At 38.9% G+C, this 15881-nt stretch overlaps 1 protein-coding gene across 2 annotated transcripts in view; it reads left to right on the top strand.

Moving 5' to 3' along the window:
• Window positions 1–4001: 4001 nt before the first annotated feature.
• Vha44 (V-type proton ATPase subunit Vha44) overlaps window positions 4002–15881 on the top strand; it is a 166326-nt gene continuing 154446 nt past the window's right edge. The window contains exon 1 of one of the 2 annotated variants that reach the window (XM_067776292.1): window positions 4002–4241. The gene's annotated coding sequence lies outside the window, so the exon portion shown is untranslated. The remainder of the gene's footprint in view (window positions 4242–15881) is intronic. The other variant, XM_067776291.1, reaches the window with a different exon arrangement.

Below are 15881 nucleotides of genomic sequence, written 5' to 3'. Positions count from 1 at the left end.
AACGATCGGTCTTTACTGAAAAACTGTTGTACGCAAGTAAATCAGGTTATGTACACTAGGTGCAATAACAACTACATTAGTGAATGGTTAAAAAAGGAAAATTAAATAAGTTAGTCTTCTTCATACCAACTGGAAACCAGTGAAAAAATAGACAAGAAAAAAATAAAAAATAAATATAAGGCGCGATAACCTCCGAAGAGATCTAAGGCCGAGCTTCTCTTCCAATTTGCGTCGTGCTCCTCTTGATTTTCCCTACAAATTGGCTGGACGGGACCTACATGTTTTATGCCGACTCCGAACGGCATCTGAAAGGCAGATGGGTTTTCACTGAGAGCTTTTCATGGCAGAAACACACCCGGAGCGCTTGCCAAACACTGCCAAGGGGCGACCCCGCTTAGAAAAATTTTCTTCTAATTAAAAACCTTATTTCTAAAATTTTGATGTTGCTTTGCCCGGGGTGCGAACCCAGGGCATACGGTGTGGCAGGCGGAGCACGCTACCATCACACCACGGTGGCCGTATCAAAGTAATCACACAGGTACAAAAGACAAACACACAACTACAAAGAAACACAAAACAATTAACACACCAAAACAACAAACCCACAAAGAAGGTCAAACGACTAAAATCACGGATTTTTACCTACCCCAGTCAGCCACACAAATCGATTAGTAAACCACCCTCGGTTCTGAATGAACACACAGCACATACATATAACTAAATATACACAAGCATCAATTTTTACAATACCTGCTCATGTACCTACGAACTATAAATACAGGACAAACGACAACAACAGATCAGAACGAAAATCGGCACTGATGATGCACAACGCCGAAACCGGTTTTTCTCAAAACCAAATTTGACAAGGGATGACGGAAAATCGTTCCAATATACATCATTTATCCACCCTGTCGGAAAATCAACAAAACAAGATAAGTTAACATAAATTCCTACGTAGATCGGGCGCTTCGGGATATTCATACCTGGGCATCTAATGGCCTTGTTTAGTAAGAGGTAGATGGTCCCAAATTGGACCAGGCTTAAGTTATCTAGGAATCATCATAGACAGTACGTTGTCATGGAAGCTCAACGTGGGTGAGAGAGTGAAGAAGGCCTCGACAGCATTTAATGCCGTCTCTCTCTCTCATTGGGTATTTACAGCGATTGTAAACCCTATCGTGTACTCTGGAGTATTGTTTTGTGGACAGCAACACAAAAAAGAACCTACCTCAAAAAATTAGAGGGAGTATGCATGCTATCAATGCTTAGCATTACGGGAGCCCTGGAAACAACCCCAAAGGCTGAACTGTTTGCCGTTGTGCTCATTCCACCTGTAGACTTGGTTGCAAAGAACATATAGTTAACAGCTGCAACTGGGCTCAGTGCCTCGGGGCAGCTTGAGCGCAGACCATACGGCCATAGTAGTATGGCGTTATCAATTACAGGACGAACAGACTACTTGATTCCCTATCCGCGCTTCACAAGAGCTAAATGCCGGCAAACTTCGTTCTCAATGTCAAATACCCAGAACTCGCAGTTGACGAAATTCGACTTCCCAGGGAGACGTGCGTCACTTTGGAAAATATTAAATCAGGATACTGTTATAGGTTAAACTCTTACTAATACAGAATCAACCCCGACATACGCAATGTATGTCCTGCATGTAGTGTGTCTGTACACGACACCAACCATTTTCTCAACTGCAAAGTGGAGCAAACGCCTCTAACACCCATGTCCCTGTGGTCCAACCCGATTGAAGCTGTAAGTTTCCCTGGACTTCCGTTAGACGATATCGATGACAATATGTGAGTGATTGCACCAACCTATAAAAGATGTGGCCATATCACATCATCTTCTAAACCCAGAAGAATTAATCAAGAGGTACCACAGAGTGGTGTCCTATCCCCTCTTTTGTTTAACTTCTACATATCGCAGATCATTGGAAGAAAATAGAGGCCTGCCAAAACACTGCCCTCAGAATCGCTACGGGCTGTCATCTTATGTCCTCAGAACAGCACCTACACAACAAGGCGAGAGTACTCCCCATTACGGAGAGACATAAAATGCTGAACAAACGGTTTCTGTTGAATACCCAGAAACCTGGGCATCCCAACAGACATCTGACTGATGGGGCCACACCTCCCAGGAGCTTAAGAGGTAATCTGTCAATTAATCAATTATGAGCAAAACGCACCTGAGAACACAGCCGTATGAAGGAAAAAAGCACAAGCAGGTCCTCAGTGATATCCAAAAACGGGGGTCGGACCTCTATGACAGGAATTGCCCGGCTAACCCAGTTCTTAAAGAAAAATACCCAGAACTCGCAGAAGAGGAACGCACTTTCCCTAGGGAAACGCGCGTCACTCTAGCCCAACTTCGATCTGGCTACTGGTTAAACTCCTACCTATCCAGAATCAACACCGACATACAAAATGTATGTCCTGCTTGTAATGTGTCCGTCCCCACAATACACCAACCATCTCTTTAACTGTGTTGTGGAACCAACGTCTCTAACACCCCTCTCACTATGATGCACCCCCGTTTTTCAGTAGTAACTTTTTGTTTACTGAAATATATACGATTGTTTTTTAAAAATACGTCTAAAGGACGTATCGTTATCTTTTACGTGACTAAAAATTTTATATGTAATTTTTGCTTAAAATGGTAATTTTAGCTAATATTTTTTTAAGTATAGTTTAAAACAGGTAATTCATTCAATTGAACCACCAAAAATATTATTTTATTTTATTTGTTTTTGCTATAAACTGAGGTTCTTCGAAAATGACTGATTTTTGTAAGAACAAGTCCAAGACAAGTTAAACTTAATTTTTAATATACATAATAAAAAAACAATATTTTTCTTTAAAAAACATTTAAAACAAGTGAATATATATCAAATAAATGATAAAAAAAACAACAAAAAATTTAAGTTTTTTTTTATATCTTTAGGGTCCTTAAACTGGGACACGTCCCTCAGACGTACATTATCTTTCTAGGGTTAAGGGACGAAAATTGTTTTTTGCATTCTCGTGGAAGAAACAGGGAAAAGGTTCGTGCTAGCGAAACAAGCCCAAAAACCGAACAGAGCATACGGGTAAAGTGCCAATTAAACTTCCTTAAGGGCCAATTAATGGTGACTTATAGCCATAAAACCATGACCAGATAAAACAGCTGATGGAACCAACCTTTTGGAAATTAATGTAATCGATTATTGGTGCCATACCATAACCATACCATAGCCAAGCAATTGGTTTTTGGTTTCTCGTCATATCCATAACCTACAAATATTTGAGTTGGTGAATTTAATAACTTTTTGTAGATTTCATTCATTGTTTTGGATACGTTATGACTAATTTTTTGTGGAATATGTTTGTAAATTTTTGCGTTTTCTTCATTTTTATGAAATTTTCACGATTTTTAGGTTAAGGCACCATTAATCGATCACATCGGGGATGGTTATGGATATGGGTATGGTTACGACTATGGCATTAGGGTTAAGGAAGTTTAATTCGTCCTTTAATCCTAACGCCATAGTCGAAACCATACCAATATCCATAAACATCTCCAATGTGATCGATTAATGGTGCCTTAACCTAAAAATCGTGAAAATTTCATAAAAATTAAGAAAACGCGAGAAATTACAAACATATTCCACAAAAAATAAGTCTCTTAGTCATAACGCATCCAATACAATGAATGAAATCTACAGAAAGTTATTAAATTCACCAACTCAAATATTTTAGGTTATGGATATGGCGAGAAGCCAAAAACTAATTGCTTAGCTATGGTATGGTTATGGCGTTAGCGTTATCGATTACATTGATTTCCATATGGTAGGTTCGATCAGCTGTTTCATCTGGTTATGGTTATAAGCGCCATTAATTGGCCCTTAAGCTTATAATACACTGGCCATCAAACTGTAACTGTCAAAGTTTCATCACGTGAATTTTCCTTCATTCCATTTTACATTAGCATCAATTTCGTTTTACAAGCACATTCGTAGTGTTGAATTTCTGCACAGTCTGCTTCTCTTCATCGCTGTGGGCATCGTATAGTATAGTTCGTTGTCGATTGATTTTTGGGTAATAGAAAAATTTGTAAGTGAAAAGTTTCCAACGCAAATACTTTGCACCATCGAATCGCACAAATTTTCAGCTAATATATGCAAAATTAAGAAGCAAATAAAGTGAAGTACCACATCTCCACCGCAGAAAACATAAAACTAGCGAGAAAAAAATGTAAGTGCCCGTGCCAATTGTAGTGCGTGTGTTAGTGAATGTGAAAAAGTATTCTTGGGGTGGGGGCAAACGTTTCGAGGGAATAGCTAAATTTCAGGGTCTTGCCTGGTGGCTGCCCAGTTCATGGCTTTCCAATGTTCATAAATTGGCAAGCAAGAGGCAATAATGATACATTTTGGATAAAATGTACAAATGCAAACGCATCACATTGCAATTGGTGGTTAAAACATGAGCTCTTGGGGTTGTTGATTAAAGCTCAATCAAAAAAAAGCTGTGCGGATCATGTGCACCTCAATCGCATGTGTGCAAGCTTAGTTGAAGTGTCTGGGATTTAATGCAACCTCATTTTGCCATAGAGTATTTGAGAATGGGTTAATATCATTTGGAAAAACTTACATTTTCATTCCTTTCGCCGAACCCGTGAGCAAAAATTTATCGATCCAAAGCTGTCATGTGACTGTCATCAAACAGCTGACACCACATCGCGCTGCAAAGGTGAACATGAAAATGGTGCTGAAACGAAACGTCAAAATAATGAATGGTGAATTTCGTGTGTTTGTTTTGATTTCGTATTTGGTCTGATTTTGCAATAAGAAAAACATCATTAAACATAAAAAAAAAACAGCAAATCTAATAAAATTTCTAATGGTTTGAAGCGATGTTTTGCTTTGTAATCGCCCCTAATGGATTTATCAGGGATGAGCAAGGCTGTCGGTTGTCCGGAATTGCTTAGGGAGTTTCTTGATGAACGCTTGTTTTGAAATGCGACGAAGCTGTGAAAAACAATTTTCACAAAGGTTTGAGCTCACGTGAAACTCCTGATAATGCGTTAGTATGTTATGTTTTAATGTTGTTGTTGTAACGATAAGGTTTCTCCCCGAAAGCTTTGGGGAATGTTATCGATGTAATGGTTCTTTGCCGGATACAGATGCCGCACGCTCCGGTAACAGCGCCATTAAGGTGCTAGCCCGACCATCTCGGGAACGATTTATATGGCCACATTAAACCTTCAGGCATCCCACTTCCAGGTTCCATGAGGATCTTGGGGTCGACAGAGCCTCGTCTGTTAGTGAAACAGGATTCGCCACGGATAGGTGAGGTTGGCAATTGGGTTTGGAGAAGCTATATATTGCGCTGGCAACCTTATTTTTTAAAACACAATAGCTCTGAAAAGTTGGATCGGATTAATGGCATATTTGAACTACCGACAAATAGTACTCGTTAACCCATTATTTATTATAACTTTCAAAAAAAGTTTAACAGTTGCATATTTATCGCTTGAGTGAAAATGGTTTGCAGTAACTGATCGTAACACCTTTGAATCTGGTATTTTAGTCGCCTCTTACGACAGGCATACCTACCGCGGGAATATTCTGACCCCCTAACCCGCTGAGGTAGTGTCATGATGTCGTATAGAATTACCGAAACTTCACGCTTCCCAAGGCAGTCGGTTCTATGCACCGGAGCGACTCGGGCTTTTTCCCGACCAAGGACTGTCATTTCAGTGCAACACTGCTACAACAACAACAACCGAAACTTCACTGTGGTTCAGCCCTGTTTAAACTGATAGTTTTCTGGGTCTTTCGGTAGAAGATCTGGATGGCAATTATGGAATTTATGAGACTATTAGTAGTGTTCGGAAATATGGAAATATTAAATATCCGTGGCATTCGTGCGTCTAATGCGATAAGGAGCTGTGATCGAAATACATTGTGGAATACGCTGTGATTCTATGTACAAGACGATGGAGAAAGCCAATTAAAGTCATATTATAAGTACACTAGAAGACCCGGTAGACGTTGTCCTGCCCTAAATTTGGCCTATCTGCATACATTTTAATAAGCTTTTTCCGTCTGACTCTGCCCTCCCCACTCTTCACTTCTTCTTATCCTTTTATTCACTCCTCCCTCCGTCTTTTTCGCTTCATCTATCTCCATCATCGTCTCATTCTTTCTCAATCTCAATCTCCTCTCTTTTCTCTTCTCTCAATTCCTTCTCATTCTTATGCATCCCTTATTGCCTGTCCCAGAGGGTGGTATGTATTTTATTCCAGTCCCAGTCCCAGTCCCACTCCGAGTCTCAGTCCCAGTACCACTCCAAGTCTCAGTCCCAGTCCCAGTCCGTCTCTGGATAATATATTACTCTGTACGAAAGCACTCATCAACAGCTTTCATTTGATATCCATATTGTATAAACACTGTCTAGGCATTCACTGGCCCACGTTTTGGCCTATATCTCGAGACCCTGTACCTGTAGTAACCACCGCGTGAGGTTTACGCAACTTGTGTGAAAGTTTGAACAAAATCGTCCGACGCATCTCTTCAAACACCGGCGACCAACTAACACATTTTAGCCTTTCTTTTTATATATATAGATTTTTATTTTTCACACTTCACTATAATATTAAAACAAATTGCAGATTTTCGTTCCTTTTGAAATTCGGCTTAAAAATTGCACATGGAACAACTAAAGACTCTCCTGTATTAAAAAAAATTTCATAGTACCTCTAAATCGCGAGCCCCCTCAGATGCAGTTGATGTATAAGCAGTACTTCGCTCTGCTTAATGTGCACGTTCACTTGGAGGATTATTATGAAAACATGAAATGAAAGTTGCAGAAAACAAGCAGTTTAAACAGGGTAGACCATATTTTTTGTTGTTATTATAAACTAAAAAAGACTCTGAAGGCTTAGTGGCGTGTTGCCAATAAGAGAATTCTTTGCGGCATATGAATTCGTACGTGCCGGTTCTGGAACTGACCCTTCGTCTTTTTCTTGTAGTGAGACTACTCGATGGTTTTTGGGAGTTTAACCGATATTGATGGCCCTTTGCCGTATATTGATCCGACACGCTCCGGAAACGAGAACCATTAAGGTACTAGCCCGAAAACATGATTCACTACAACCTTACCGCGGGTATATTTTTAACCCTCAATTTGCAGGGATCGTTAGACCACAGTTATATTATTTCAAGAGATGGTTTCGTAATAATAGTTTGTAGCAGTCTTCACCTATATGATATGATATGATAGACCTGATAGCGACGAATAACCTTGTCAAACGGCTGTGTTATGTATAGCATGTCTTGAGATGTAGAAGCTATGTATGCTTATTACCAAAAGTATTTTTCCCCTTGGATTTCTATGCGGACAATAATACTCTTGATTCAAGTGCCCAGTGGCTACTGCTAAGCGCAAGGTCACCAATTTATCTTTTTGGTTGTTGTTGCTGTAACAATTAATGTACCGCCTTTTTATTCGTAACATCGAGTTTTTTACGACTTTTGTCTTATAACAAAAAGAAATTGACATTGTAACCGAGAACCATATTAATCCTCGACAGTCGAGCCAGGAAAGTACTGGAGTGTTCCTCGCAGTTATAACAAAAAGTGAAGAGAATCAATCATTCCCCCAGCGGGTTAGGGGCTCAGAATATGCCCGCCGTAGGTATGCCTGTCATAAGAGGCGACTAAAATACCAGATTCAATGGGTTGTGTAGCGCAACCCTTTCAGGTTGCCAGCGCAATATATAGCTTCTCCAAACCCAATTGTCAACCTCCCCTATCCGTGGTGAATCCTGCTTCAATAACAGCCGAGGCTCTGGCGACCCCGAACACCTCATGGATCTAGGGGGTGGGACGGTGGGATGGCAAGAAGATCGCATGTGGTCATAACAAATCGTTCCCGAGATGGTCGGCCTTGGTGCCAGAAGTACCGGATCTGCATCCGGCAAAGGACAATCAACATCGATAACACTCCCCAAGGCCTTCGGGGAGTGTCCCTATCGCAACAACAACAACAACAACAAGAGAATCATTCTTTATGTTTGGCTCTACTCTTTGATACATTTTAATATAAAAGCACAAAAATCTGCGTTTACGTTCATAAATGAGCACAGTTGCTTATTCTCGAGTTTTGTGCTAATTTCATTATTAGGTACGTTTCGTAGCGCAGGCGATAAAGTATGCGATGTTACGTGATCCTGTCTTTGTAGAAAGTATATCTTGTTCTATGCCAAAATAATGTACATTTGTGCGGTTTATTGCAGGTGTGCTGTAGATCACGCGAAGTCGAGCTGTCACTATTCGCTCAAACGCTTCAGACATTTACGGCATTGACTCCCTTTCAACTTATCGTTCTTTACTTTGGTGAAACTTTACTTAAAAGAGTTTTATAACAATATGTATGCCTGTGCAAGTAGTATGAAATGACATACCATTCATTGCCTGCGTATCGTGATACAAATTTCTGTGTCGGCACGCCAATGACGCGAAATTTTTGCGCGCCTAAAATTACACCATACTTTTAAATGGATTGCGTAGGGTCTTTTGTATGCAGGTTTTATGTCCAAATGAATAATTATACTTAATACTTGTTTTCCAGCTCTTCTTAATATATGTATAATTGCTTTATGTTCCAATAAATGAAGACAAATTATATTAAATCCGTATTATTAATTTATTATGCCTGTATTTATTGTAGAAAATCGTTGTTGATGCTTACATACTCATATCTTAAGTTTTTCTCTCATTATAGAAAAACATTGAAGCTAAAACTACTCACTAGTTTGGTGGGCTATTACTTGAGAAAAAAATGTAAATATGCTTGCCTGGTAAGCCCCCAATACAAGTCTGAGTAAATGGGATGTACCATTGTAAATTATACTACATCATTAGCCGATGCGCTGTGGTTTCAGTTGTACCTTGTAAGGTGTGGTATCACCGAATACTGAGGTGGCAATAAACCAATCTTAAGTCCTACCTTATGAATACTCGTTGATTTGTTGGTGTTCCTTGAGGCAGATACTCACACAGACTTGCCGTTGGCGTTAATTTGTTCAGTGAACTGTGAAGAGGCATTGCTTTTGTTGTCGCGAAATGTTATATGTGTGGACAATCCTACGAAAGCACCTGCAGGCTATTCCCAAAATGGAAGTAAGATGCAGAATTGTAAATAGTCATTATGATGGGAAAAGGAGTAATATTTGAGTAAGCCGCTAGTTCATTGTAAAAGGAGAGAAGAATGGCAAACGTAGTACTAAGCAGATGGAAGGTGAAATCCTTGCACGGCTCCGAAACTCTCAGTAGAATTTGGCTTTTGCCAAAACTCGCCAATGAAATGCGTTAACAGTGATTCGGTTGATAGTTCCCAAAAATTTCCGATAAAAACAATGAATCGATGAGCAATCCGTTTGTGATGAATGGTGTAACGATTACTGGTTAATCGGTGGCATAGTTACCTGAAGATATAGAACAACAAAAATGGTGAATGATGGACCCATAAGTGGTTGATGACTAATTTTGTTGGAAGGTGAAGGCTAGGAACGGCCAGTAGTTAATTGCCATTACCTATGGAAACAGATCGGTGACCTATGAGCCAATGTCCAAAACTACCAGTGGATCGGTGAACGGTTACCTGCCTTCCAAAATAACCACTGAAACTGAAAATGAGTATGATTTTGGATAAGTAAGAGTTTAAGTTGCTACGACATCCAAATCCGAAGTGGAGCTAGAGTAGGGATCTGCATTCCATCTCATTGCGTATACTAAAGGGCAATCTGTTCAAATTTTTGGAGACCCGTAGACTGTAGTGACGCCCGACTGCTTAGAAAGTATGTTGTACTATACTGCAAGAAATTAGCAAAAAGCTTTCAGAATGATTTTCACTGGTCATAGGTCAAACTGGCCGGCCATTAAAGACCTGTCATATACTAAATGTGTCCGTAGTGTTTTCACTGGTCATAACACGGCAAAAATTTACAGACCGACAGTAGATGAGGCTGACTGCCTCCTCGTGCTCATCTATATAAAACGGCAGAATTCTACTGTGCCGCATCTCTGCCTAATGATTATGAAGATCAGATAAGATAGAACTGGCTGGTCTGCGAGGGCATCCCATAGACTGAACGAGTGCACAGTGCTTCCTGAAGTTTGTTTAGCGACCAAACTGAAAAAACCTATCAAAAACCAACACTAGAAGCTTTCAAAGAACTATGCCACTTGCCGTTCTAGATCTGCTAACAGTATCACTCCTCACAACTGGAGTCTTAGGCTTGCGAGATATATGGTTGGAGATATACAGTGTACGTAGTGATTAGGAAGAGGGAGAAAAATAATATTTATGAAGCCTTTAGAAATCTAGTCAGTGATTTTTTCTATTATTAGTGTTGACTGAGTGTTTGGATTCGGGTGCTCTTGTTTAAATTCAGGTGCGTTTTGCTTTCGGTTAAAACATTGGTTTAAATTGTCTAAAAGTTATCTAAGCTCAAGACCTATTTGTGGCAGCTATTTAAATAAAGCTCCACATATAAAAAAAACGCTGAAGAAAAAATTAATTTTCTCTTTGTGTGAAATAGTAGTGATCAACAAAATTTGGCGTTTACTTCATCTCTTCGTTTTCGACGAAGCGACGTCACTTCCCTGCAAGACACAAAAATCAGACTCATGATTCAATTACTAGAGGTCTGTTCTCCATGATGACTGAGCTTTGACACTCCCAACTGAAAAATCTGGACGGGTTGCTTTTACGAATTAAGGAAAACAGGGAATAATGCAATCCCCATCAGCGAAAATTGTAGTAGAAAAGTACCTTTAGTAGTATATTAGTAGTGATAATAAATTTGTAAATACCAACAGGTTTTAGAGGACTTAATTCATTTTCTACTAAATATTTCGTGAATTGATATATAGTTACGTTCGTTTGGTCATTCTTTCAGAATTTGTTTGAAGAATGTCGTACGTTAGAATTTTATTCAAAAATACGCTATCTCAAAATTTGTTGCAATGCATTTTGACATAAGAGGATGTTAATAAAAAACATTCTGAAATAAGGCGTTCTTCAGTCTAATTCTAATATAGGGCCTTTTGTGACAAATTCTGAAATGGGAAATTTTTTAAAAATATTTTGAGATAAGATGATGTTGAACAGGCAGCCGACATGGGGTGATACTCTATTCCGCAATGAACTGACAAAAAAAAATAAAAGATTATGTGCAGTCCAGCTACACAGGGAGTATTCACCTTTTTATTCTGAAATTTCGGAAAGCTTCTTTCAGTTAAGTATTCATGGAAGTGTTGCGGATAAACCGTTAATTTAGAATATTCGGAACACTTTCGTTTGATACTACCTCACGAGATCCGTATATATCAAATAAGTATATACATAATATTTCAAATATAAACCGATTCCCCAAATTCTTAAATGGAGACGAATCTTCTGAACATACGGAATTAATAAGTTAATATGTTCAATGAGTATATTTCGTTATGCTATCTTCATTATTTACTGATGACATTTTTACGTGAATCGATTTACTAGTCGCGTTTTTCACGTTGAACGATGAATTTTCAATTGCTTTAGGTTTCGTATGTTCATGGTCTTTGCTCAAAGAATAATGAGGCGCTTATTTTTTTTTTATACGGGTTTATCACTTTTTTATTTTTGTGGATACTAAGTTTAAATCTGAACGGCTTTGTGAATTCTAAATTGCTTGGAGACGTAATTCTCGTACTGGAAGAATGTGTATTGTTTGAAAGAACAGCAGTTGTTGTAGTTGTTATATCAGCTCTTCGCCCCATCCAATAGGTGCGACAATTCACAAATTTTCATCAATATCCGTGTCCAAGGAAACTTGCTATTCCAACAGGGTTGGACCAAATAGATAGAGGTGGTAGGAGGGTTCACATTGCAACTGAAAATATGTTTCGTGTCATGTCGGGGCACGTTACAAGTGGATTCTAGACAAGTAAGAGTTTAACCTATACCGCGCGTCTCCCTGAGGAGATTGCCTTCCTCATATCCTAAAGGTGTTTGACTTTGAGAACGGTTCACAGGCAATTGTTGGCATAGTAATTTGACGACTTTTTGTGGAGGACCTTTTTGTGCTCTCTTTCTTCATACTTTCTGAGTGCCAAATTTCTTCATAGTGCTTGCAGGGCTGACTCCTTAAGCCTCTTCAATCAAATGTCTGTTGTGATGCCCATGTTTCTGGGTATTAAACAGAAACTTTTTGTTCAGCATTACATTTCATTCCTTTAGGAGGAGTATTTTCGCTTCAATGTGTGGATGGTGTTGGCGCTGGGAGGGGTATCGGACGATGGTAGTCTCCTACTGCAGAACACGAATAAAATATAGACTCAGTAGTTTCAGTTTTGTACATGCCAATCTGGTTGATACATCTACCGTATGTTTCTAGAATAACACCCTCATTTGCAAGGCCATTCAGCTATTCGTGACCATATATGTGTCCGTATGTATGTTTTGAAAAGAATGGCATCTGAAAGACGCTTCAGTCATATGTACCGTGAAATAGCATGCTATATAAAGCTCCATTCTTTATGTTAGCTCAACATACATATGTAGAAACAGGATGTAATTTTGTATGAGGTTGTTATCGTATTATAGATACGAATACCGTTTTGCTTTGAAAGTGTTCGGACGTGTTTTCATTTGCTCATTTTTATTTTGTTTACTGGTTTTGGTTACCTTTTATTTTTGTCAATTAAACAACTTAACTATGGACGATTATTGCGGAAAGTGCGACAAGGCCTTTGGAAGGAGTGAATCTATTGCAGTACCTTGTAATGGATTTTGCAAGAACCGTTTTCATCGCGCTTGTTGCACCGGACCAATAACGAAGTCTGATGTGAAACTAATAAAAAGTAATATTAATATTCGCTACTTTGCCCCGATTGTGTAAATGTATCAGATAAGTTGTCTAAGGCTTTTGACGCAGTACTTGCTTAACAAAAGATTGGCCTTGAAGCTATAATGACTGCTTTTGAGGTGAAATTTAAAGATTTGGCTGCGCAAATTGAAGCCCTAAAAATAGTATTAACATTGGTTTCGCGCCAGCGAGTGTTGAACCTAAAGCCAACAAGTAAGGAAGGCTAAGTTCGGGTGTAACCGAACATTACATACTCAGCTGAGAGCTTTGGAGACAAAAAAAAGGGAACATCACCATGTAGGAAAATGAACCTAGGGTAACCCGGGAATGTGTTTGTATGACATGGGTATCAAATAGAAGGCATTCAAGATTATTTTAGAAGGGAGTGGGCCATAGTTCTATAGGTGGACGCATTTCGGGATATCGCCATAAAGGTGGACCAGGGGTGACTCTAGAATGCGTTTGTACGATATGGGAATCAAATGAAAGGTGTTAATGATAATGTTATATTTTGCGTCAATAAACCAATCAAATTACCATGTTTCATCCCTTTTTCGTATTTGGTATAGAATTATGGCATTTTTTTCATTTTTCGTAATTTTCGATATCGAAAAAGTGGGCGTTGTTATAGTCGGATTTTTTATACCAAGATAAAGTGAGTTCAGATAAGTACGTGGAGTAAGTTTAGTAAATATATATCGGTTTTTGCTCAAGTTATCGTGTTAACGGCCGAGCGGAAGGACAGACGGTCGACTGTGTAGAAAACTGGGCGCGGCTTCAACCGATTTCGCCCATTTTCACAGAAAACAGTTACCGCCATAGAATCTATGCCCCTACCAAATTTCACAAGGATTGGTAAATTTTTGTTCGACTTATGGCATTAAAAGTATTCTAGACAAACTAAATGAAAAAGGGCGGAGCCACGCCCATTTTGAAATTTTCTTTTATTTTTGTATTTTGTTGCACCATATCATTACTGGAGTTGAATGTTGACATAATTTACTCATATACTATAAAGATATTACATTTTTTGTTAAAATTTGATTTAAAAAAAGTTTTTTTTAAGTGGGTGTTTCTTCATCCGATTTAGCTAATTTTTATTTAGCACATATATAGTAATTGTAGTAACGTTCCTGTCAAAATTTCATCATGATATATTCAACGACTGCCAAATTAAAGCTTGCAAAACTTTTAAATTACCTTCTTTTAAAAGAGGGCGGTCCACGCCCATTATCCAAAATTTAACTAATTTTCTATTCTGCGTCATAAGGTCAACCCGCCTACCAGGTTTCATCGCTTTATCCGTCTTTGGTAATGAATTATCGCATTTTTCGGTTTTTCGAAATTTTCGATATCGAAAAAGTGGGCGTGGTTATAGTCCGATATCGTTCATTTTAAATAACGATCTGAGATGAGCGCCGAAGAACCTACATACCAAATTTCATCAAGATACCTCAAAATTTACTCAGGTTATCGTGTTAATTGACAGACGGACGGACAAGGCTCAATCAAATTTTTTTTCGATACTGATGATTTTGATATATGGAAGTCTATATCTATCTCGATTCCTTTATACCTGTACAACGTACCGTTATCCAATCAAAATTAATATACTCTGTGTTCAAAGCACGCTGAGTATAAAAACAATAGCAGTGCGAAGGTGAAAAAGAACACACAAAACAAAAGCAATGCTAATAGCGATAATGCTAGTAACTATTGGTGGGTTGGCGCGGAAATCAGTGCACTCAAAGCTGCTGGTAGTTCTTGTGTCATCAACCCGAACAACAAAAATAACTCGGGCTTCTGGCGATCTGTTTTCATTTTCGCTTGTGCCAAGTGTTTCACACTCTCCCTTTCAACTCCGTATTCCTGCTATTGAAGGGGTTTCTCAACTGCTCAATTCTGGTAGTGACTCAACTGCTGTAACAACTGCGCTCACAGCCTCTGTTTCATCCTTTGATTTCTCTGCCTCTACAAATTCTTCTGCTACGGGCATTGCTTGCCTGAAACAAAACGAAGCTGCTATTACTGCTGTCAGTGCGTGCGAACTATATACTGCGCGTCACACAAATAGTGGCAGTCAACGAAAAACGAACGATGTTGTTTCCAATAACGAATGCTGTAAAGCCGCTGCTACTACTGAAGCTTGTGCTTCCCCCAATCATGTTGCCTCTGAATCGGTACCTTTATAACCTGGTGCTCCTAGGGAGGTGACTGCCGTTCCACCTCGTAGGTGCATTTTTGTATCACGGCTCCACGTATCGCTGACCGAAGCTGATATTTCCAATTACCTTTCCTCCAAGCTTGGTGTTGCACTTAACAGCAGCATTAATGTTTATAAGTTTAATTTTAAGTCTGAGAGGGAAATGTCTTCTTTCAAAACCTCAGTTCCTGACACATTTTTTGATAGGGTACTCGATTCTACTTTCTGGCCGATACATTCTGTCGTGCATTTGTTTACTAAAAAGTCGAACCGAGACCGCGCTGCTTTAAATAACTCAAAAAAACGTGCCAGGCAACACTCCAGAAGTGGTACAAACTTAAATTACGATTTATCAAACGCAAATAATATCACACTTAATATTTTTTATCAGAATGTTAGGGGCTTGAACACCAAACTAGCGGATATTTTTCTGCAGAATACTGAAAGTTCTTATGACGTACTTGAATTTACCGACACTTGATTAAAAGCAAGTATTTAATGCCGACGTTTTATCGAGTTCGTTTAAAATTTTTAGAAAAGACCGACTTGCCAGAGCTGGTTGAGGTGTGTTAATTGCCGTTCACACAAGGTTTCCGCGGAGGAAGTACACTTCGCTGATTGCGAGGAGGCTGAGTTCATTTGCGTAAGAGTAAAACTTTCCTCAATCTATAAATAAATAATAGTTTAAAAAAAACTAAAAAAACACGCTTTTATAGCTAACCGAACTAAAAAATAGAAAATAATTTTCAATTAAAAAGAGTTTATATAACAGTAG

The sequence above is a fragment of the Eurosta solidaginis genome, chromosome 3 (genome assembly GCF_040869045.1).
Source record: "Eurosta solidaginis isolate ZX-2024a chromosome 3, ASM4086904v1, whole genome shotgun sequence".
Classification (NCBI taxonomy): Eukaryota; Metazoa; Arthropoda; class Insecta; order Diptera; family Tephritidae; genus Eurosta; species Eurosta solidaginis.
The sequence above is the reverse complement of the archived record's forward strand: the minus strand, read 5'-3'. Positions and strand labels throughout refer to the sequence as shown.